General features: G+C 44.7%; 1 protein-coding gene across 2 annotated transcripts in view; it reads right to left on the bottom strand.

The window, feature by feature from the left end:
* The window catches only part of LOC141139185 (cytochrome P450 2K1-like), an 86,391-nt gene that overhangs the window by 52,011 nt on the left and 9,627 nt on the right, over nucleotides 1-24,753 (bottom strand). The window contains exon 2 of one of the 2 annotated variants that reach the window (XM_073625094.1): nucleotides 15,424-15,570. The exons of the other annotated variant lie outside the window; for it this stretch is intronic. The gene's annotated coding sequence lies outside the window, so the exon portion shown is untranslated. The remainder of the gene's footprint in view (nucleotides 1-15,423; nucleotides 15,571-24,753) is intronic. 2 annotated transcript variants of the gene reach the window in all.

The raw sequence follows: 24,753 nt of genomic DNA on the forward strand, positions 1-24,753 counted from the left end.
GCACTGGCTATTGAACTTCCTTTTTCTAGTCCCGTCGTACATGGTGTACGTCACATCGTTCTGGACGGTCGGAATTTGGTGTGATCATGTGTATGCAAGACAGCTTGAGCGGAATACCGTCGGAACTCCGTCGGAAAAACCTTCAGAGTTTATTCGGACGGAAAAATCGGTCATGTGTACAGGGCATTACTCCTCTTAGACATAATCCAGACTTCACACCTGGCCTTCCCCTCAATTTTTGCAAGACCTTTGGCCCTATAAACAAGAACAGGCAGAACACTGTTTCCAGAGGTGTTCCCTCCTATCATACAAAGCTTTACAGGCTAAAATGTGTAACTCTTATTTCCCCTTCTGGACATACGTTCAATTAAGGGATTTTTTTTAGTATCCGAATACATCCCCTGACTGGTCTCGCAACCTTTCCCTTTTTTGAGGCTACCTGCACAAGTGTCATATAGTTTCTTTTGTGTGCGCTTTACTTTTTTTAAAGTATGGCACAAAGACCAGTAGACCTTGTCAGACATGGGAAAAACATCTCGATCTTTCCTTTATTAATGATGAGTGGGAAATAATTCAAATTAACACACACAAAGACTCAATAAATGTGACAACGCAAAAAAAACGTATGCTACAACTTATAGCAGGATGGTATAGAAATCCTATCCAGTTACACAAATTCCTCCTCCTCCCCCTCTGCTGGAGATATGGATCTGCAGCTGAGTCCTTATTACAATTATGGTGGTCCTGTCCAAAAGTGCAAACCTTCTGGAGAGAAATACATGAAACGATAACAAAGATAACCACACTTGACTTCACACCTGCACAATATTTATTACACCATTCTTTTCTTTCGAAATCTACATACCACAAATTACCATCTCTCCTATACCACCCGCCTCTCAACTGTTTCCTGTTTCCTATTATTCAGCTCCCTTAATGTCTCTTATCCTTAATGCTAATCTTATTGTCTGAATGTCCAATAGGATGATACCCTACAGTTCTCCTACTATCTCTATAAGACAGAGTATATTTTAATTCCTCTAGAAAGACCTGTAGTAGGAGAGTGCCTTATGCCAAATAGCCATGGGCCTAATGTACTGAGGAATCCCATCCTCCTACATGTCAATTTCCTGCCTATTCTGAAGATCTGTGCTGTTATTTTTTTAATGTATACTCTCCCTGGGCTCTCTTGTCAACTCTTCTATAATAGAACACAAGGCACTCATTCATTACTCTATTATTACTTATTATGCTTTTGTAACAAACTGTAACCACTATATATGTGACTTTTACTGGTATTTTGTTTTCTTGTTTCAAAATCACAATAAAATTCTTGAAAAATAAACTAAATACTTCATGACTAAAGATGACAAAACTTAGAAGGATGCTGTCACTCTCGCTCACTCACAGCCAATTAACATGGCACACCCAGCCCTGTAGCTACATGTACATACAGGGGCAGGGATGCTTGTGACATCATTGACTTAATATGGCCACGTGGTCACAGCTGGAGCAAACCCAAGCTCATCCTTAGTTTTAGCCTTTTTAGGTGTACATCCAATGGCATTGATGAATACTGAGATGGAGGAAAGGGGGCATTTTACCCCAGGGACAGTACTAATAGGATATATTGGATTGGTGGTTCTTTAGTGAGGGAAATTGACTATTGAGACTGATCAGAGGGGGCCCACAACCATTGACAAATGTTGAGCATTATATAGATACTTGCTTGTTCAGACCTGTGAACCTAGCATCTGACCAGAAGATGTGGAAAGGTGTGTTGCCATAAACCTTTAGTAGCATCTACATTTCACCATGTCTACCAATCACTGAGGCACCATGGCACACTTAATGTGGTGCACTTTCTTTAACCCTCAGAAACCCGTCCCTACGGCGGGACTAATAGATGTTCATGATTACATGTGGGCAACTAGGTTAGACCAACTCAAATACTGGTTTTCTCCCAATGAAGTACCACTGTGGGTAGAGATTGAAAAAACCTTAGCCCCTATATCAGACCTACCGTCGATCCTAATAGGCGATAGTTGGATACCCTGGAACCTCAAGAATATGCCCCCCACTATCAGCATATCAATCAAAGCCTGGAGATTCCTTTTATCTCGTCATAGCACTGATCATAGAGAAATAGACTATAAACTCCCATTAAGTGTGGTTGAAGCTAATATACCCATGATATCCCTGAAAAGCTTCCCTTCTCAACAGATTAACAATGTACAAGACTTATACCACAACAAAATACCAAAATCTGCAGCCTGCTTAATGAAGGACCACAACATGCCACATAATATGCTCTTTACCTGCTTACGTGTAGCTCACCTAACACACAAACACCCATGGAACAATATTCACCTGCCAAACCCTGCATGGCAACACCTAACCCGAGGATCACTCCATAACAAAGGAATATCCCTATACTATAATTTGCTTCAGGGGAAAACAAAATTCCAAAAATCCAAAACACACTTTAGGTGGGATATGGACATGAAAACTTCAATATCCGACAAACAATGGCAATTTGCGTTTAAGACCATACAAACTGTATCACACTGCACCACACACTGGGAAACATCCCTCAAGATAATCCACCGCTGGCAATACACCCCTTCTAGACTCTCAAAAATGTTTCACAACACCTCACCTTTATGCTGGAGAGAATGTGGACATAAAGGACATCTTCTCCACATGTTCTGGGAATGCCCTAGCGTCACCAGCTTCTGGAACAATATCTTTAAACTTTTAGGGGAAATTACAGGCGTTATAACACCCCCAGACTCCAAACTAGCTATACTACTAATTGGACTAGAAAGATTCCCTTACTCTGTGAGACATGTAGTAACACACATATTATTGGTTGCTAGGTCCCTAATACTCAGTAACTGGAAAAACGCTCCAACACTTAACGTAACGGATGTGACTAGGAAGGTCCAACAAAACTATACTTTTGAACGACTTATAGCAATTAATTCGCTAAGATGTGAAACATTTGACAAATTATGGAAAACATGGACTGACAAATATCATTATACCTAAACAACTGTATACATAACCTGAAGATACAATATATGACTGCTCTGGATAAGTGCTTCTCTTATGCTTCTTTATACTTCTTTATGCTTATTATTATTATTGTTTTATCCTATTTTTTCCCTTATTATCATTTATGTATTATTATTCTAACCTTTTTGTTCAACTCTCAAAATCAATAAAAATCTTTAAATGAAAAAAAAAAAAAAAAAAAAAGAAATCCGTCCCTACAATAAAAAAAGACTTTATGCTGGTGCACTCTGGAAGATGTAGTCAAAAGAAGGATCTGAGCCAACACTGTTACGGGGAAGCAACTACAATACCCACATATACCGGGGCGCAGGAGAGGTCACATATAAGGAAAAGCCCGGGAAAGAGTGCAACAGTTAGGGAGAGCACCAACCGGAGTAGGAAGTGTTGTGTTTTGCTTAACTTGCCAAACTGTTCTTGAGCTGGGACTGCTGGACGCTGCTGTTGACAAGAGGCAGAAGACTGGACTGAATCGGGTCTGCTGTGTCACTGGCTGTTTCCATACTTACCAGAGGTGCACACTACAATCTGGGTAATCACTGCTCAGAATAGTTGAGGAGGACACTGTTCCCCCAGCTTCCACCTTCAGTCAATTACAGGAAAGGGGGCCTCATCCCATACACCATCAATGAAGCTTTGCCAAGGAAGGAACTGATGAGAGGGTCATAGACCCACCTTTAAGCTGCATCTATTCACAAATAAATGACAGGCATGGAACTCACACTGCTACCTTAGAAATTGCTGGCGCTGTTCTAGATGTGTCCTGTCTTATGTGGCCACTTGGGATGTTTCTACTTATACAGAGAGCTACTGTTTATGACCTTGGGAGTTACAGTGCAAGCTGGAGTCTGCATCTTTTACTAAAGTATTTGAGTGCCAATAAATCCTGTTATATTTGTCAATGTCAATACAGCCTGTTTATGTTTTATAGAGTTGTGAGTCTTATTCTTGTGTGCCTGATGAGGATAACAGAAAGGTATACTGGTCGTGTCAGTGAGGGTGAGGCCTCACACAGGGTTAGACCAAGAGCAGGACTCAAATTACCAGTGGCTGTTGCAGAGGTAGCGCTACATTAGCTACATTAGCTATCTGTTAACCGGTTCCTGACTGCCTCACGTCTTTTTATGGGGGCAGAATGGCACCCCTGCACGAAACCCCATACAGGTACGTGGTTCCCTTTAAGAGCCGCCAGAGGGTGCGCGCGCGCTGCACAGCGGGGGGACCTGATCGCGTGCACGAGAGCCAGCGTGGGGATTTGTGTGTGTAAACACACAAATCCCTGTTCTGTCAGGGGAGAGGAGACATGTCGTTTGTTCCTACTAAGTAAGTAGGAATATGTCTCCTCACCTAGCCAGTCCTATCCCCATATAGTTGGAACACAGTGAGTAGGGATGAGCCGAACACCCCCCGGTTCGGTTCGCACCAGAACCTGCGAACGGACCGAAAATTTGCACGAACGTTAGAACCACATTGATGTCTATGGGTCTCGAACGTTCGAAATTAAAATTGCTCATTTTAAAGGCTAATTTGCAAGGTATTTTCCTAAAAAGGGTTTGGGGACCCGAGTCCTGCCCCAGGGGACATGTATCAATGCAAAAAAAACTTTTAAAAACGTCCGTTTTTTCGGGAGCAGTGATTTTAATGATGCTTAAAGTAAAAAAAAAAAAAAAAAAGTGAAATATTCCTTTAAATATCGTACCTGGGGGGTGTCTATAGTATGCCTGTAAAGTGGCGCGTGTTTCCCGTGCTTAGAACAGTCCCTGCACAAAATGTCATTTTAAAAGGAAAAACGTCATTTCAAACTGGCAATATGGATGAAAATCAGTGAGACAAACGGCATGGGTACCCCCCCAGTCCATTACCAGGCCCTTTGGGTCTTGTATGGATATTAAGGGGAACCCCGCACCCAAATTAAAAAAGAAAACAGCAGTATACAGGCTCTGTACTCTGAACAGCAGTATACAGGCGGTGCAAACAAGACAGGGACTGTAGGTTTGTTGTTAAGTAGAATCTGTTTGTAATTTTGAACTGGTACATTTTTAACATGTTTAGCTCCAGCCAAAAAATCTATTTTAAGCTTTTTGGAAAACATAGGGAAGGGTTATCACCCCTGTGACATTTGTTTTGCTGTCTGTGCTCCTCTTCAGAAGATTTCACCTCACTTTTTGTCCCAATGACAAATGTTTTTTGAAAATTTGGGTTTTTTTGTGAAACAAGGATTGGTGATAAAGCATCAGTGGAAAGGAGAAATGTTTTTCCCATATTAACTCTTACAGGAGAGAATTTCCCTTCCTAGGGGTAGATTTCATCTCACTTCCTGTTGTCTCCCTCCGTTTGCAAGTAGGAGACGTTTGTAAGTTGGATGTTTGAAAGTAGGGGCCTGCCTTATATACTCAGCAGAAATTTGGGCCTTAGTTGTTGTTGTGGCCACAACACTGTAAGCCCTCACAGGGCCCTGCTGTGAAATATTAGATCAAGAATTGTAATTACATGCCCCTGTTGAACAGGGGCAGAAAAATTGGGCCTTTGGTGGTGGTGGTGGTGGTGCTGGTGCCACAACACTGTAAGTCCTCACTCGCTCTTGGTGGGCGCAGAAACGGGCCCTGCTGTGAAATATTAGATCAAGAATTGTAATTACATGCTCCTGTTGAACAGGGGCTGAAAAATTGGGCCTTAGGCACTGGTGTCCTGTGCCACAACACTGCAACCCCTCACAGATACTCTAGTTGGAACGCAGAAACGAGCCCTGCTGCAAAGTATTGCATAAAAAATTGTAATTACACGCCCCTGTTAAACAGGGGCTGAAAAATTGGGCCTTAGGCACTGGTGATGGTGCCACAACACTGCAACCCCTCACAGATACTCTAGTTGGAAAGCAGGAACGAGCCCTGCTGCAAAGTATTGCATCAACAATTGTAATTACATGCCCCTGTTAAACAGGGGCTGAAAAATTGGGCCAGAGGCACTAGTGGCGGCTCCCAGAACCAAAAATGTTCTTACAAGCTATCAGCGTGATCATTGAGGAGGAAGAGGATAATAACTCAGCATAGTCACTCAGCATAGGCAGTCTTTGAAGGGATCTGAGATTTTAAAAAAAATTATTTGGTTACATTGGATTCATTTTTATGAAGGTCAGTCGATCGACAGAGTCGGTGGACAGACACACCCTGTGATCGGTTACAAAGCCTCCAGCAGCATTGAATGTGCGTTCCGAAAGAACGCTGGATGCAGGACAGGCCAGTAGCTCAATTGCATACTGTGCAAGCTCTGGCCAGTGATCCATCCTCAAGACCAAGTAACCCAGAGGATTTTCGGTGGGAAAGGTGCCAAGTCAGATCTTGCCCCTAGGTATTCCTGCACCATGTAAAACAGACGCTGGCGATGGTTACTGGAGCCGATCATACCTTGGGGCTGCGGACTAAAAAATCGTCTGAACGCATCGGTCAGACGGCCACCTTCTCCACCGCTCCTTCTTTGACTGACCGAAGCCTCAGCAACACCTCCAGAAAAAGGAGTTTGTAACCTCCCAGTCTCTGGGAATGCGTTGCACAGACCTTTCTGCAAGGCCTCGCGAAGATGTTTCATCCTCTGCTCCCTCTGCGACGGCAAGATAAGGTCCGCAACCTTACCCTTGTAACGTGGATCAAGGTGGGTTGCCAGCCAGTATTGGTCCTTCTCCTTGATACCATGAATACGAGGATCCTTATGCAGGCTTTGCAGGATCAGGGAGGCCATGCAGCGTAGGTTTGCTGAGGCATTCGGTCCGGAGTCCTCTGGGTCACTAAGGACGACATGGTCCGCAGCCCCCTCCTCCCAGCCACGTACAAGTCCATGTGTTTCTTGGGACTGATCCCTTAAAGACTGCTGCTGATGCTGAGTGCCAGGCTCCACCTCCATACTGACACAATCCTCCTCCTCCTCCTCGTCCTCTTCCTGTGTGATCGGCGGGCACGCAGGAACACTGTCTGGATAAAGGGGGCCTTGAGAGCTAAGGAAGTCCTCCTCTTCCTGCCTCTGTTCTGCCTCAAGTTTCCTGTCCATTATTCCACGCAGCGTGTGCTCCAACAGGTGGACAAGGGGGACAGTGTCACTGATGCATGCACTGTCACTGCTCACCATCCTCGTAGCCTCCTCAAATGGTGACAGGACAGTGCATGCATCCCTGATCATGGCCCACTGGCATGGGGGAAAAAAAAACAAGCTCCCTGACCCTGTCCTGGTGCCATAGTTGCACAGGTACTCATTGTTGGCCCTCTGCTGTGTGTGCAGCCGCTGCAGCATGGCTAACGTTGAGTTCCACCTTGTGGGCATGTCACAGATTAGGCGGTTCTTGGGCAGGTTAAACTCCTTTTGGAGGTCCGCCAGCCGAGCACTGGCATTATATGACCGGCGGAAATGCACACAGACTTTCCTGGCCTGCCTAACGACATCCTGTAAGGTACCTGCCCAAGAACCGCTGCACCACCAAGTTAAGGACGTGAGCCAAACAGGGCACATGGGTCATTTGTCCCTGTCGGAGGGCAGAGAGGAGGTTGGTGCCATTGTCGCAAACCACCATTCCTGCCTTAAGTTGGCATGGCGTCAACCACCTCTGAACCTGCCCCTGCAGAGCTGACAGAACCTCTGCCCCAGTGTGGCTCCTATTCCCCAAGCACACCAGCTCAAACACCACATGGCATCTTTTGGCCTGCGTACTTGCGTAGCCCCTTGAACGCCTACGGAGCACCACTGGTTCAGAGGACAAATCACAGGAAGAGGCCATGGAGGAAGAAGAAGAGGAGGGGGTGGAGGAGAGAGGTGTGTCACAATCATTAGTAGTGGCATTTTGGAGGCGTGGTGGCGGAACAACCTCCAACACTACTGCACCTTGTCCTGCATCCTTCCCAGCTGCCAACAGAGTCACCCAATGCACGGTGAAACTTAGGTAACATCCCTGTCCATGCCTGCTGGACCATGAGTCAGCGGTAATATGCACCTTACCGCTGACCGCCCTGTCAAGCGAGGCATGGACATTGCCTTCCACATGCCGGTAGAGGGCCGGAATCGCCTTCCATGAGAAAAAGTGGCGTTTGGGTACCTGCCACTGAGGAACCGCACATTTCACAAACTCACGGAAGGGGGCAGAGTCTACCAACTGAAAAGGCAGCAGTTGAAGTGCTAGCATTTTTGCCAAGCTAGCATTCAACCGCTGGGCATGTGGATGGCTGGGAGCGAACTTCTTTCGGCGGTGCAGCAGCTGGGGCATGGAAATTTGCCTGGTACAATCTGACGTCGGTGTACCGAAAGAAGATTGCCCACAAGTACTTGGCTGTGACACACCTAATTCTACACCTTCATTCCTCTCAGTGCAGGTCTCAGAGAGGACTGAAGGTATAGTGGGGTTGGAGATCTCAGCTGATGAGGAGCAAGGAGAGGTCCTCTTTGTTCTTTGGTGTGGGTCTTTTAGATACGCCTGCCAATGAACTGCATGGCAGGTCAACATATGTCTGGTCAAGCATGTGGTGCCCAAGCAGGAGATGTTTTGGCCACGCGAGATACGCTTGAGACATATGTTACAAATAGCAGCGGTGCGATCTGATGCACTCGTCTCAAAAAAGGCCCACACCAAAGAACTTTTGGAATATTGCGCAGAGACAGCAGCGCCCTGCACATGCGGAGCATTGGGGTGTGATGCAGTCAGTGTGCTGCCCTTAGGCTGGCCCCTGGAGGGCATCCTGCCTCGTTGGTGATGTGCCTCCTCCTCCTCTCTCCTATCAGGCACCCACGTTGAGTCAGTGACCTCATCATCCCCTCCCTCCTCATCACTGGAGCAAACCTGGCAGTATGCTGCAGCAGGGGGAGCATGACTGCCAGATTGCTGTCCTTCTTGGGCACCCCCTCTGTCCGTGCTCACGTTACTGCCTTCATCTAGCTCAGTATCATCATCAGAGCCTTCAAAACGCTGGGCATCCTCCTGGAGCATGTACCCAACACTGTGGTCAAACAGTTTGAGGGACTCCTCAGGAGGACATGGTGGGGCTAGGGAAGGAGTCACTGATGCCATTGAGCTGAGGGAAGAGGCCACGTTGGCAGCTGCTTTGCCAGATAAAGTACCCTGAGCATGGGTGAGAGAGGATGAGGAGGATGAGGACGGCTTGGTCATCCACTCGACCAAGTCTTCCGCATGTTGCGGCTCAACACGGCCAGCTGCCGAAAAAAAGGCCAAGCGTGTCCCACGGCCACGTGAATTATTGGCCGTGACGCGCCACACGAATTTGGGGCAAGCGGCCCATATCGTTCGCAATTCGGCGAACAGGCGAACAGACGATGTTCGAGTCGAACATGGGTTCGACTCGAACACGAAGCTCATCCCTAACAGTGAGGGAACATACATTTAATCCCTTGATCGCCCCCTAGTGTTAACCCCTTCCCTGCCAGTGACATTTATACAGTAATTAGTGCATATTTATAGCACTGATCGCTGTATAAATGTCAATGGTCCCAAACTTTTGCGTAAACTAATCAATATACGCTTATTGCGACTCTTAGTAAAAATATGTAGAAGAATACATATCAGCCAAAACTGATGAAAAATTTTTTTTTTTTTTTTTTTAAATTTGGGGATATTTATTATAGCAAAAAGTAAAAAAAAATTTTGTTTTTTTTTTCAAAATTGTCGCTCTTTTTTTGTTTATAGCGCAAAAAATAAAAACCCCAGAGGTGATCAAATACCACCAAAAGAAAGCTCTATTTGTGGGAAAAAATGATGCAAATTTTGTTTGGGTAAAATGTTGCATGACCACGCAATTGTCAGTTAAAGCGACGCAGTGCCAAATTGTAAAAAGTGCTCTGGTCAGGAAGGGGGTAAAATCTTCCGGGGCTGAAGTGGTTAACGGGGAAATCATCCCACTGACAACAAATTTAAGTAGCATTCTTCCTACTGACCATTACTCTAAATTACAGTGAGCTGTAGATATGGTAATTTTTAGCAAGGGCTTCTGGAGACTGGAACATTTTTTCAAGGGTTTTTCTGGGTGCCTAAGGTTAAGAAAGGCTGTGGTATATCAATCAGCAATTCCATTAGAACAGAGGTAAGAATCTGCAAATGAATTACTATAATCCTTCACCCAGAGGTGACCCATATTTTACACTCTAGGGTTGATTGACTAAAACTGGAGAGTGCAAAATCTGGTACAGCTCTGCATAGAAACCAATCAGCTTCCAGGTTTTATTGTCCAAGCTTAATTGAACAAACTGAAGTTAGAAGTTAATTGGCTACCATGCACAGCTGCACCAGATTTTGCACTCTCCAGTTTTAGTAAATCAACCCATCTGTGTCTTGATTTCCTCAAGGCCAGACACTGGGAGGTGCTCTCGATCCAGAGGCTGCTTGCAAAGGCTGTTATTAACTGGTTCCCAACCGGCGCACACCGGTACGTCGGCAGAATGGCACGGCTGGGCAAATGGGCGTACCTGTACGTCCATTTGAATTTCCCGCCGTGCCATTGTGTGCCCGCCGGCCGGGAGCTCCGTGAGTCGGGTCGTGGGTCCCGCAGACTCGATCGCCGCGGGGATACCCGCGATCGCCTCACGGAGAGGACGAATGGGGAAATTCTGATGTAAACAGCATCTCCCTGTTCTGCCTAGTGACAAGTGTCACTGATCACAGCTCTCTGTCATCGGGAGCTGTGATCAGAGTAATGACACTGCTAGCCCATCCCCCTACAGTTAGTAATCACTCCCCTAGGACACACTTAACCCCTCCCCGCCCTCTAGTGGTTAACACCTTCACTGCCAGTGTCATTTACACAGTAATCAGTGCATTTTTAATCGCACTGATCGCTGTATAAATGACAACGGTCCCAAAAATGTGTCAAAAATGTCCGACATGTCCGCCATAACGTCGCAGTCACAATAAAAATCGCTGATCGCCGCCATTACTAGTAAAAAAAAATTATTAATAAAAATGCCATAAAACTATCCCCTATTTAGTAAACGCTATAACTTTTGCACAAACCAATCAATACGAATACGATTTTTTTTTTACCAAAAATATGTAGTAGAATACGATCAGCCTAAACTGAGGAAAAAAATGTTTTTTTATATATTTTTGGGGGATATTTATTATAGCAAAATGTAAAAAATAATGCGTTTTTTTCAAAATTGTCGCTCTTATTTTGTTTATAGCGCAAAAATAAAAACCGCAGAGGCGATCAAATACCACCAAAAGAAAGCTCTATTTGTGGGAAAAAAAGGATGTCAATTTTGTTTGGGAGCCACGTCGCATGACCGCGCAATTGTCAGTTAAAGCGACGCAGTGCTGAATCACAAAAAAACGCTCTGGTCAGGAAGGGGGTAAAATCTTACGAGGCTGAAGCGGTTAAATAGTTATTTCAATTCTAGGATGTCTACTCCCATTTGCAGCTTCGATTTCCCCTGTAAAACTGGTGTCCTTAAAAAAGCCTTCAGCACTACAGGCTGTGCCTGTATGACTTGCTTTTCCTCCAATTAACGTTACAAATCTACAGTACTACATAACATGGTTAGAAGAAAAAAACTCAGGCAAAGAAAACAAGGAAGCACTGCTCCAAGTGGGTCTGTCTTTACAACCCAAATCCACACTGGATGCAGGTCCAGCTCGTGACTGTACATGCATAGATGAAAACTGGGACGAAAGCATGACAATATTATATAAAAGGCATCTTCTTTATTGAAACTTTTAAAAGCAATATAATGTCAGACCATTTCACAGAAGTCCTCAAGAACGCCTGCTGACGCATTTCCCGCTGTTAGGGCGTTTAATCATAATTAGGGATTAGCTATATGTTAGAATCAAACGTAAGTTCGACTCGAACATCGGGTATTCGCCTGTTTGCCGAACAGCGAATATTATGGGGCGTTTGTGGGAAATTTGAGCGCCGCTGAACGCCCCATAATGCACTGTGAGATCGCAGTGCATTGCTGTATGATGAAAAAAGGGGGAAGAGGGGGACCACCTGGAGAGTAAATGCCTTGTCTTCAATATATGTCTCTTACCCAACGTCACTCCTCTAATTTAGAGGTCATATCCGTAACTAAAGCAAATATTCTAAAAAAGGTGAGGGGGTCAAAGAGAGGCACAAGGAAGTGACTCTCTTGGGCCCAAAGACAGTTACTGTGGATATAATGGACAATGATGGGAGAGTGGTATTAAAACTTAAATAAAGTTTATTAGAGTTACATGTGTTAAAATTGGCAATAATTACACCAACAGTTATACAAGTAGATATGATCCACCATACACTGAAAAACTTGCTTATTGGGTGCTGGATGCACACGATATGCTCATTGGCCAGATTCACAAAAATAGCAGACAATAACAAACATATACAAATATATAACAAACACGGTGCAGGCGCCTAGACTCCCACAGATGCACAATGTCCCTATGGCTAATCGCCACATCAAAAATGCATAAAAAACCATATCTAATAACAAAGAGGCATTGTGCATGCGTGGTCCCCCAGGGGGGATTTGGGGATGTGGAGATTTAATGACCACTAACAAAACCCTTCTAAGAGGGCCCCACTGATTATGTCACCAACTGCTAATATAGTCAAAATAAGGAAAGGAAAAGTTGATGAAAAAAGAGTTATGCATGCGCATGCTCAAGGCATATCATAAATTGAAGAAGAATCCATTCCTGCAGTATAATAAAAAATGACATGCGGAGAATCTCTATTGGGTATATGGAGTGGTTGAAGCCACATGATTGGTTGGTGCGGTCACCGCCAAGTGCTATTCGCAAGGTACCACAGACTTGCTAGAAATTTCCTGATAGTGATTTATACATCAAAGTCAATCATTAAATCAGTAGGTTTAAGGAGCGGACTGCCATCCATCACGTCCCTATAGGACATAGCAAGACGGAGCAAGCCACAGACAGCACCTAAACTACAAGCGGAGAAACAACGGTGCAGCTGGGCTACCATGGGAATATAGGAGATGCTGTCCGGCCCCCCTACTAGCAAGAGGCGGTAACATAATCCTTTCAGTTTTAGCTCTCTTCCCCGCATTGTTAACTGTGTGGCTGTGCGTTGGTATATGCAGATCTTGGGACAGTATGATGTGATGGAATACCATCTACTAATATATATATATATATATATATATATATATATATATATATATATATATATATATATATATATACACATATATATATATATACACATATATATATATACACATATATATATATATATATATATATATATATATATATATATATATATATACTCTGCATTCAGTGTAGACTCTATATATTCAGTCAGTGCAGGCAGTGTAGTATATATAACACAGTGTATTGAAGTGGTTAAGGGGAACCCTGCGCCAAAATGAAAAAAATGGCATGGGGGTCCCCAAAAAACATACCAGACTCTAATCCGAGCATGCAACCTGGCAGGCCGCAGCAAAGGGGGGGCAAGAGAGCGCCTCTTCCTGAACTGTACCGACGATCCCCCAAAAAAAAATTACGGAAGAACACCACCTCCATGGGAGGCGTCTCACCGACTGCAGTCTTTTTGCGGTGACAGCTGTTATATAGCCAAGGGCAGGGCCACCCGGTGAGGTAACTGGGTGACCCCACCCCCTTCTGACACCATGTGATGTCAGAGGGGGCGGGGTTACCTGTTTACATCACCACGTGGCCCTGCCCTTGGCTATTTAACAGCTGTCAAAGCGAAAAGATTGCTGTCGGCGAGGCGCCTCCCGTGGAGGCGGAGGTTTTCATTTTTTTCTCTGGACCGTCGGTGCCGTGCTTGACGGTGGATTTACATTGCGGGACACTTTTTTTTTACCCCCATACCCATTCACATGGGGGGGTCAGGATCTGGGAGCCCACTTGTTAAAGGGGGCTTCCAGATTCCGACAAGCCCCCCGCCCACATAGCCTCACAACCACTGGGCAAGGGTTGTGGGAATGAGTCCCTTGTCCCCATCAACATGGGGACAAGGTGCTATGGGGGGGAAGCCAAAGCACCCTCCCCATGTTGAGAGCAAGGGCATGGTATGGATGTTGGGGAGGGCCCCCACGCCATTTGTTTTTTAAAATTTTGGCATGGAGTTACCCTTAATATCTATACCAGACCCGAAAGGCCTAGTAATGGACTGGGGGGGGGGCACGCTGTTTTTTTTAATGATTTTTTATGGATATTGCTGGGATATGGCAATACATTACAGCCGCAAGCAATATTTGATTACATTTTTTCCTTTAGAAATGTCATTTTGCTGCGGTACTGTTATAAACATGGGAAAGATGCACTACTTTACAGGCAGACTAAGGGACCCCCGGGCACGATATTTAAAGGAATATTTTATTTTTATTGTTTCACATTAAGCATTATTAAAATCACTGCTCCTGAAAAAACGTCAGTTTTAAAAACTTTTTTTTGCATTGATACATGTCCCCTAGGGCAGTACCCGGATCCCCACACACTTTTTATGGCAATAGCTTGCATATAAGCCTTTAAAATGAGCACTTTTCATGTTTGTGTCCCATAGACTTTGACGGTGTTCGCATGTTCGCTGACCTTGCCAGTATTAAAGTGGCTGTAATGGATTATGCCCTTGATGGAAATCGGAAGTAGGCAGCCTTTCCAGGACTTATGGTAAGGACAGGCCCCCTTTGGAATTGTGTCCTCACAGTACAACTGTGACAGGCACTGGTTTAAAAGTGTTCACGTGTTTATGTGTTGGATTTTAATAAGTTGTGGACTTGCCCTTTCCAACCTAATGGTTGTAATTGTGTTGATTTAATGGGGTGAAGGGGCAAGGGTGAAGAGTGAAGGTTTTTTCTATACATGTATGTTCACATGTAATTTGTACCAGGCCCATTGCACCTCAGCAGTCATGTTCTGGTGCGAACCGAACCGGGTGATGTTTGGCTCATCCCTAATCATAATAAGCTGCAACTATACAATAATAGACACAATTAAACAATTAGGTGGTTATTAGACAACATCTGAATAACCAAGAATTGGCTTCAACCAAACAAATAAAAGCATTTTAAAAACACACTCAAACTAGAGAAAACAATACTGCGGTGCTGCAGTGCTTTCACTTGCTAGTTTTCTACTTTATTTTTATCAGCTGTAGGGCACAGCACCATGATAGTTACCCTGCGCGATTTGGGCTTTACTCGGGATGCTCTGCACAATTCCCTATCTGGTAGTCTCAATTGTAGGGAGGAGACATTGATCAACTCTGTAATCTTTATCTTTGTGTTGATACAGTGAACAGGTATGCTATTGGTATCTGTTTTGTGTATACTTATATTGTTCACACATACACACACAAACATAAAAAAATCAACAATTTTAGAGATTCTAACCTTCACTGCTGGTGTTCTGAAAACAGGCTGGTCTCTTCTTGGATGTTCCTCTCTGTTGTCCTGCTTTGTATATCTATGTGTGGAGCTTTATATTAACAGCCTGTTGATATTTAACTCCACAAAGCTCCAGGCTACACCTCTCCTCCCCTGGAACAAAAGCACACAACATGCAGTACAATGTCCACAGGGTGATGACCAAGCAGAACATTTGTTTTGGATAACACTGTTTAACACTATACCTGCCAACACTCATGTATACGAGAAATACTTAAGAAACACTGGTATCTCCTTACCAATGACCCCATCCTTTGCAAATATACAAGCTCTAAACCCAATATTACTTTTAGGAGGGCAAGATCACTTAGGGATAGATTGATACAGAGACATTTTACTGAGACAGCCAGGGAAGATACCACCTCGAGAGGAACATGGTAATGTGGTTTATGCGCTCTTTGTCCATGAATATATGAAAATTATGCAATGTATCTGTCAAACGGCAGATTACACTCTACGATACACCACATCAACTGTCAGACGGAGGGCGTGGTGTACATTATGTTTTGCGAATGCAGTAGTTTCTAACTGGGCAAAACCAAACAAGCTTTTTGGCGTCGAATCAAGGATCATATAGATTACACCAATAGTAATCAACTGCTGACACCTATAGGACGAGATGTAAATCAAATGCATGCTGGTGACTAGGGATGAGCTTTCTTTTCTGGTCGAACATGAGTTCGACTTGAACATTGGCTGTTCACCCGTTCGTCGAAAACCAAACATTATGGGCCGTTCACGACAAATTCGAGCGGCGCGTAACGGCCCATAATGCACTGCATTACGCAGCGCATTGCTGTAGGATGATTGGTCAGAGCATGCACCATGACCTGAATGCTTTAGCCAATCACAGCACCCTCAGCTAAGAGAGCCATAATTGGCTAAAGGCAGGGTGCCTTTCGCCAATCATGGTTCAGGGGGACTAAGTCCACGCCCACACTATATAAGGCTGACTGCACGTCGGCTTCGTGTAGTGTGTCATTGCTGGCGTGGACGGAGAGAGAGTGTCATTTAGATTGAGCAGTCAGGCAGGCAGATGATTAAGTTAGCTGTGGTGTATTTTATATATATATATATATATATATATATATATATATATATATATATACACAGTCAGTCTAGTATATATATATATATATATCCACTGTATCCAGTTTAGCTAGATCTCACTGCAGTCCGTTCCTGGTGGTGTACTGTTTCTACTATACTTCTGGCAGCCAGGTGATTTAGATAGATGCAGTGTATTTCATTTATATACAGACAGTCTAGGATATATAAATATCCACTGCATACAGTTTAGCTAGATCTCACTGCGGTCTGTTCCTAGTGGTGTACTGTTTCTACTATACTTCAGGCAGGCAGGTGATTCAGTTAGCTGCAGTGTATTTAATATATGTATATATATATATATATATATATATATATATATATATATAGTGAGACTGGTGTATATATATATATATATATATATATATATATATATATATATATATCGTATTTATCGGCGTATAACACGCACAGGCGTATAACACGCACATTCATTTTAAGAGGGAAGTTTCAGGAAAAAAATACAATTTTAAATAAGGAACTTTGAAGCAATATAAGGGTCAGTGCCCATCTGCAGCCTCACCATTGCCATCAATGCAGCCTGATCAATGCCCATCTACCACCTCACAAGTGCCATCAATGCAGCCTCACCATTGCCATCAATGCAGCAACCTCACCATTGCCATCAATGCAGCAGCCTCACCATTTCCTTCAGTGCAGCAGCCTCACCATTGCCATCAGTGCAGCCTGATCGATGCCCATCTGCAGCCTAGAGGGGACAGGGAGGGGGGCGGGACGAGCACCGACAGATTACATACAGTGAGAATCTCCTATGATAGACAGAACAGTGGTCCAATGGCGGCCCAGGAGAAGGGACTTCCTATTACAGAGACTGCCAAGTAAACAGGAAATTCTCACTATATGTAATCTGATGGCGCTCGTCCCGCCCCCCTGCCTGCCCCCTCCGAGGCAGCTAAAATTGAGGTATAACACGCACACGCTATTTGCACCCAATTTTCATGGTGAAAAAGTGAGTGTTATACTCCTTTCCTCAGGTAGCTACTTAATATTTTCTTGGGCTTACAGTTACCACCTTCTCAGTGTCCGTCATAGGGGAGTCCCAAAATAAATGTTTGTTTGAAAAACGCTGGCTCAAAACACTTAGTCCTTTTTCCAAGTTTTATTGAAGAACAACATATGCAATAGCAGGGTAAGATGTGAGAGGAGTCAGGTATATTGAAATATTGCGGTTAGAGGTAATTTCTAATTCCAGCGAGCAGCACTTCCCCAGCTGGATTCAGCAACCATCGGATAGGTTTCTCTCACCAACCTAGCAGCCGATACAATGCTTGAGAACGGTCACTGCCACAGACCTGACGATCTTGAATAGACAAATTATTGTTTCCGATATGGTCTCTGCCACAGAACTGATGATCTTGAATAGACAAATTATTGTTTCCGATATGGTCTCTGCCACAGACCCTTCCGATATGGTCTCTGCCACAGACCCGACAATCCTGAATAGATTGCTATGATTGTCCCCAGATGCATCTCCGACTGAGTTCCCAGGCTCTTCTCAAGATACCAGCCTAGCTGAACCTCAGGTCCGCCGACCCCAAGGCAGGATTTTAAGTAGCAGTAATTTCCCCAGGCCAGGAGGGCCATGAGGTCTGGAAGCGCCAACCCCAAAAAAATGGTGTCTGCACCTTAAATACCCCTACCCAGAATGCACGGCGGATGCACCACTCCCACCGATCTGTCTCTGAGCAAAGAGTATTCAATATGTCCAACCAGACTGTATTTACAACATCTACCAATGGTAACAGCACTACCCATGGTCAGATGGAAATTTGCACAGTCTAGCCAAACCTGTACAGAAACCAATACATTTAGGTAATAATAAACTGAGCCTGAACTGTAGCTCAATAAACTAAATTTGAAAGAATAGCGTCTGCTCTTCAAGACTGTTTCTAATCTACTTCAGGCAGGTGATTCAGTTAGCTGCAGTGTAATATATATATATATATATATATACAGGCATACCCCACTTTTAAGTACACAATGGGGTTTATTTACTTAATCTGAAAAGTGCAAAATCAGGCTCACGTCTGCATAGAAACCAATAAGATTCCAGGTTTTATTACCAAAGCTTAATTGAACAAGCTGGGATTAGAAGCTAATTGGTTTCTATGCCGAAGTGAGCCTGATTTTGCACTTTCCAGCTTTAGTAAATAAACCCCATTGTGTACTTAAAAGTGGGGTATGCCTGTATATATATCCACTGTATCCAGTTTAGCTAGATCTCACTGCAGTCCGTTCCTGGTGTACTAATATACTTCAGGCAAGCAGTTGATTCAGTTAGCTGCAGTGTATTCAGTGTATATATATATATATATATATATATATATATACATCCCGGCTTTGTATATATATATAGATAGATAGATAGATATATAGATAGATATATATATATATATATATATATATATATATATATATATCTATCTATCTATCTATATATATATATACTGTATCCAGTTTAGCTAGATCTCACTGCCGACTGTTCAGTATATATATACATCCCGGCTTTGTCTATATATATATATATATATATATATATATATATATATATATATATATATATACACACACTGTATCCTGTGTAGCTAGATCTGACTGCAGGCCATTCCTGGTGTACGTATTCAAATACACTTTCAGGCAGGCAGGCAGGCCAGGCAGGTTATTCAGTGATCTGCAGTGCATAATATATATAAACTGTCTCCTACATATATATCCACTGCATTCTAGTCTAGCCAAGCCTATATCTGACTGCAGGTGTACTGTTTCTAATATACTTCAGGCAGGCAGTTGATTCAGTTAGCTGTAGTTTATTTAGTATATGTATACATCCCGGATTTGTATATATATATATATATATATATATATATATATACACACTGTATCCTGTGTAGCTAGATCTGCAGTGCATAAGATATATATACAGTCTCCTACATATATATTCACTGCATTCTAGTCTAGCCAAGCCTATACCTGACTACAGACCATTCCTGGTGTACGTTTTCAACGACACTTTCAGGCAGGCAGGTGATTCAGTTATCTGCAGTGCATAAAGATATATATACAGTCTCCTACATATATATCCACTGCATTCTAGTCTAGTCAAGCCTATACCTGACTACAGGCCATTCCTGGTGTAAGTTTTTAACAACACTTTCAGGCAGGCAGGCAGGCAGGTGATTTAGTGGTCTGCAGTGCATAAAGATATATATACAGTCTCCTACGTATATATCCGCTGCATTCTAGTCTAGCCAAGCCTATACCTGACTGCAGGCCATTCCTGGTGTAATTTTTCTAGTAAACTTCAGGCAGTATTTTGCTAATCCAATTTTACAGCGTGTCTGGAAGGCCACCAAGGAAAGCCAGATGCTCACAGGCCACTAAAAGAGGGCAAGCAGGCTCTGTGTCTACAGCCAACAGTGCTGGTCATGGACACAGTGCATCCTCAGCACATGGCCGCGGGGCACGCTTGTCCTTTTTTTCGACAGCTGGCCGTGTTGAGCCACAACATGCAGAAGAGTTGGTAGAGTGGATGACAAAGCCGTCCTCATCCTCCTCATTCTCTGTCACCCAGGCTAAGACAAGTTTGGCTGCCAATGCAGCTGCCAAAGCGGCCTATTCCATTGGCTCAATGGCATCAGTCACTCCTTCCCTAGCCCTACCATCATGTCCTGAGGAGTCCCCCGAACTGTTCGACCACAGTGTCGGGTACATGCTACAGGAGGAGCGTTTTGAAGGCTCCGATGATGGTACCCAGGTTGAGGATGAAGGCAGTAAGGTGAGCCCAGAGAGAGGGGGTGCCCAAGAAGGACAAGAAACTGGCAGTCATGTTCCCCCAGCTGCCAATATACTGCCAGGTTTGCTCCAGTGGCAAGGAGGCAGGGGATGATGAGGTCACTGTCTCTACATGGGTGCCTGATAGAAGAGAGGAGGAGGAGGAGGCACATCTCCAATGAGGCAGGATGCCCTCCAGGGGCCAGCTTAAGGACAGCCAACCGACTGCATCACACCACAGAGCTCCGCATGTGCAGGACACTGCTGACTTTGCACGTTTTTCCAAAGGTTCTTTGGTGCGGGCCTTTTTTGAGATGTGTGCAGCAGATAGCACCACTGCTGTTTGCAACATATGTCTGAAGCGTCTCAAGTGTGGCCAAAACAGCAGCCACTTGGGCACCACATGCTTGACCAGACATATGTCGAGCTCCCATGCAGTCCGTTGGCAATAGTACTTAAAGACCCACACCAAAGAACAAGGCGGACCTCTCCTTGGTCCTTATCAACTGGGATCTCCAACCCCACTATACCTTCAGTCCTCTCAGAGACCTGCACTGAGAGGAATGAAGGTGTAGAATTAGGTGTCCCAAGTAATTGCGGGCAATCTGCTAGCGGTACACCTAAATCCGATTGTAGCAGGCAAATTTCCCTACCCCAGTTGCTAAACCGTCAAAAGAAATTCGGTCCCAGCCATCCACATGCTCAGTGGCTGAATGCTAGTTTGGCTAAATTGCTAGCACTCCAACTATTGCCTTTTCAGTTGGTAGACTCTGCCCCCTTTCTAGAATTTGTGGAATATGCGGTACCTCAGTGGCAGGTTCCTAAACGCCATTTTTTTCTCAGAAGGCCATTCCGGCTCTCTACCAGCATGTGGAAGGCAATGTCTTGGCCTCGTTGGACAGGGTGGTCAGTGGTAAGGTGAATATTACCGCTGACTTGTGGTCCAGCAGGCATGGACAGGGACGTTATCCTTCTTTCATGGCTCACTGGGTAATCCTGCTGGAAGCTGGGAAGGATGCAGGACAGGTGCAGTAATGTTAGAGCTTGTTCCACCACCACGCCTCCAAAATGCTGGTAGTGGTGATTCTGCCACACCACTCTCCTCCACCCCCTCCTCTTCTTCTTCCTCTATGGGTTCTTCCTGTTCAGATTTGTCCTCGGAACCAGTGGTGCTCCGTTGGCGTTCTAGGAGCTACGCAAGCACTCAGGCAAAAAGATGCCATGCGGTGCTTAAGTTGGTCTGCTTAGGGGACAGGAGCCACACTGGGGCAGAGATTCTGGCAGCTCTGCAGGGGCAGGTTCAGAGGTGGTTGACGCCATGCCAGCATCAACCTTCTCTCCGCCCTCCGACAGGGACACTTGACCCATGTTCCCTGTTTGGCTCATGTCCTTAATTTGGTGGTGCAGCGGTTCTTGTGCAGGTACCTGGGCTTACAGGATCTCCTGACGCAGGCCAGGAAAGTCTGTGGGCATTTCCGTCGGTCATATAATGCTAGTGCTCAGCTGGCTGACCTTCAAATGATCAAGTATGCATGCACTGTTCTGTCACCATTTGAGGATGCCACGAGGATGGTGACAGTGCATGCATCAGTGACACTGTCCCTCTTGTCTTCCTGTTGGAGCACACGCTGTGTGGAATAATGGACAGGGCACTTCAGGCAGAGCAGAGGGAGGAAGAGGAGGACTTCCTTACCTCTTAAGGCCCTCTTTATCCAGATAGTATTCCTGTAGGCCTGCCTATCACACAGGAAGAGGAGGAGGAGGAGGAAGATTGTGTCAGCATAGAGGTGGAGCCCAGCACTCAGCATCAGCAGCATTCTTCAAGGGATTGTTTTCAGTCCCCAGAAACCCATGAACTTGTACGTGGCTGGGAGGAGGTGGCTGCGGATCATGTCGTCCTTAGTGACCCAGAGGACTCCGGACTGAATGCCTCAGCAAACCTACGCTGCATGGCCTCCCTGATCCTACAAAGCCTGCGTGGTATCAAGGAGAGGAATCAGTACTGGCTGGCAACCCTTCTTGATCCACGTTACAAGGGTAAGGTTGCAGAACTTATCCAGCCTTCGCAGAAGGAGCAGAGGATGAAACATCTTCGGGAGGCCTTGCAGAAAGGTTTGTGCAATGCGTTTCCAGAGCCCGGGAGGTTGCAATTTCCTGGTCCTCTTGACAACGTGTTGCTGAGGCTTCGGTCAGTCACAGAAGGAGCGGTGGAGAAGGTGGCCGTCTGACCAATGCATTCAGACAATTTTTTAGTCCGCAGCCCCAAGGTCTGATCAGTTCCAGCAACCATCGCCAGTGTCTGATTTACATGGTGCAGGAATACCTTGGGACAAGATCAGACTTGGAGACCTTTCCAACCGAAAATCCACTGGGTTACTGGGTCTTGAGGATGGATCACTGGCCAGAGCTTGCACAGTATGCCATTGAGCTACTGGCCTGTCCTGCATCCAGCGTTCTATCTGAACGCACATTCAGTGCTGCTGGAGGCTTTGTAACTGATCACAGAGTGCGCCTGTCCACAGACTCGGTTGATCGGCTCACCTTCATAAAAATGAATCAGTTTTGGATCACCAGCTACCAAGCACCTGATGGTGATGTAACCAATTATTTTTTTATGAATGTGAGATCCCTATAAGATGCTGATGCTGAGTGATTGTACTGTTATGGTGAGTGACTATCCTATTCCTCCTCAATGTTCATGTTGATAGCTTCTAAGAACATTTTTGCTTCTGAGCACCAACACCAGTGCCTAAAGCCCAATTTTTCTGCCCCTGTTTAACAGGGGCGTGTAATTACAATTTTTGCTGTAATATTTTGCAGCAGGGCTCATTCCTGTGCTCAACTAGAGTATCTATGAGGGGTTGCAGTGTTGTGACACCAGCACCAGTGCCTAAAGCCCAATTTTTCTGCCCCTGTTTAACAGGGGCGTGTAATTACAATTTTTGCTGTAATATTTTGCAGCAGGGCTCATTCCTGTGCTCAACTAGAGTATCTATGAGGGGTTGCAGTGTTGTGACACCAGCACCACTGCCTAAGGCCCAATTTTTCAGCCCCTGTTTAACAGGGGCGTGTAATTACAATTTTTGATGCAATACTTTGCAGCAGGGCTTGTTCCTGCACTCAACAAGAGAATCTGTGAGGGGTTTCAGTGTTGTGGCACCAGCACCAGTGCCTAAGGCCCAATTTTTCTGCCCCTGTTTAACAGCCAGATTTTACACCCATATTTGTAACTGTTGATGAGAGGGGGATATTAGAACCAGAAAAGGTAATGCTGGTTATGAATGATGATTTGGTCTGGTAAGGAGTGCCAATCATGATGACTTTAGTTTTGGAACTGTTTAGTTTTACCTTTATCTCCTCCAGACAGGTAGTGAGTACTGACAGGGATGACTATGAAGGTGGGGTTTCAGCTGTTGCATTTACATATAGCTGTGTGTCATCGGCATAGCAGTGAAATGAAATTTTGTGACAGCTAATAATTTGACCAAGGGGAGTGAGGTAGAGGATAAAAAGAATAAAAGGAATAAAAAGAATAGGGCCAAGAACTGACCCATGGGGGACACCACAGGTAACTATGCGGATTTGATTTGAAGTGGCACAGGGAGATGTATTCTATCCTGTTTGTGAGATATGATTTAAACCAACTGAGGGCTATGTCATTGAGACCAGCGGTGCAATGGAGCCGGTTTAAAAGAATGCCATGATCAACAGTATCAAATGCAGCCGAAAGATCCAGGAGAATAAGAAGGGAAGCAAAGCCAGTATCAGACAATATAAGGAGATCGTTTGTAACTCTGACGAAGGCAGTCTCTTTACTATGAGCAAAGTGCAAACCTGACTGTAATTTTTCAAAGAGGTTATTATGTTTGAGGTGATCCTGAAGGTGAAAGGCAACGGCTTTCTCAAGTACCTCTGGTCCTCTTCTCCTCTCTCCTGAACTGAGCTGCAGTGGAAGGCAGCTCACAATCGCTCCCTGTCCACTCAAGGCTGCTGTTCACACATGCATACAAGCAACGTTTTTCTCTCTTGCACTCCTCCTATCAGCTGAATTTAAAAGCAGCACTGCTCCTTACCAGTCCAGAGCTCTTGCTTTGCCATTGTATTTCCTGACCACCGCCTCCAAGTTGCTGAGAATGACCTCTCCCCTGCACTCCTCCAGCTGCACTGTCAGGGGTCCCCAGACCAGTGAGTGGGCCTCAAATTCTACCACAGGTCTGTCTGCACACCTCCACAACAGCCCGCTGATTTTACAGTTGTCTCACACTTTTTTTTTTAATTTTTCTTTTAGGTATGACAAAAGACAAATGCACCGCAAATATGCCTCAACCCCTAGGCACTAACAGTTCTCTGCAACATCATCTCCTAGTCTGCCAGTTT

Source organism: Aquarana catesbeiana, linkage group LG04 (assembly GCF_042186555.1).
Source record: "Aquarana catesbeiana isolate 2022-GZ linkage group LG04, ASM4218655v1, whole genome shotgun sequence".
In the NCBI taxonomy this organism is placed as follows: Eukaryota; Metazoa; Chordata; class Amphibia; order Anura; family Ranidae; genus Aquarana; species Aquarana catesbeiana.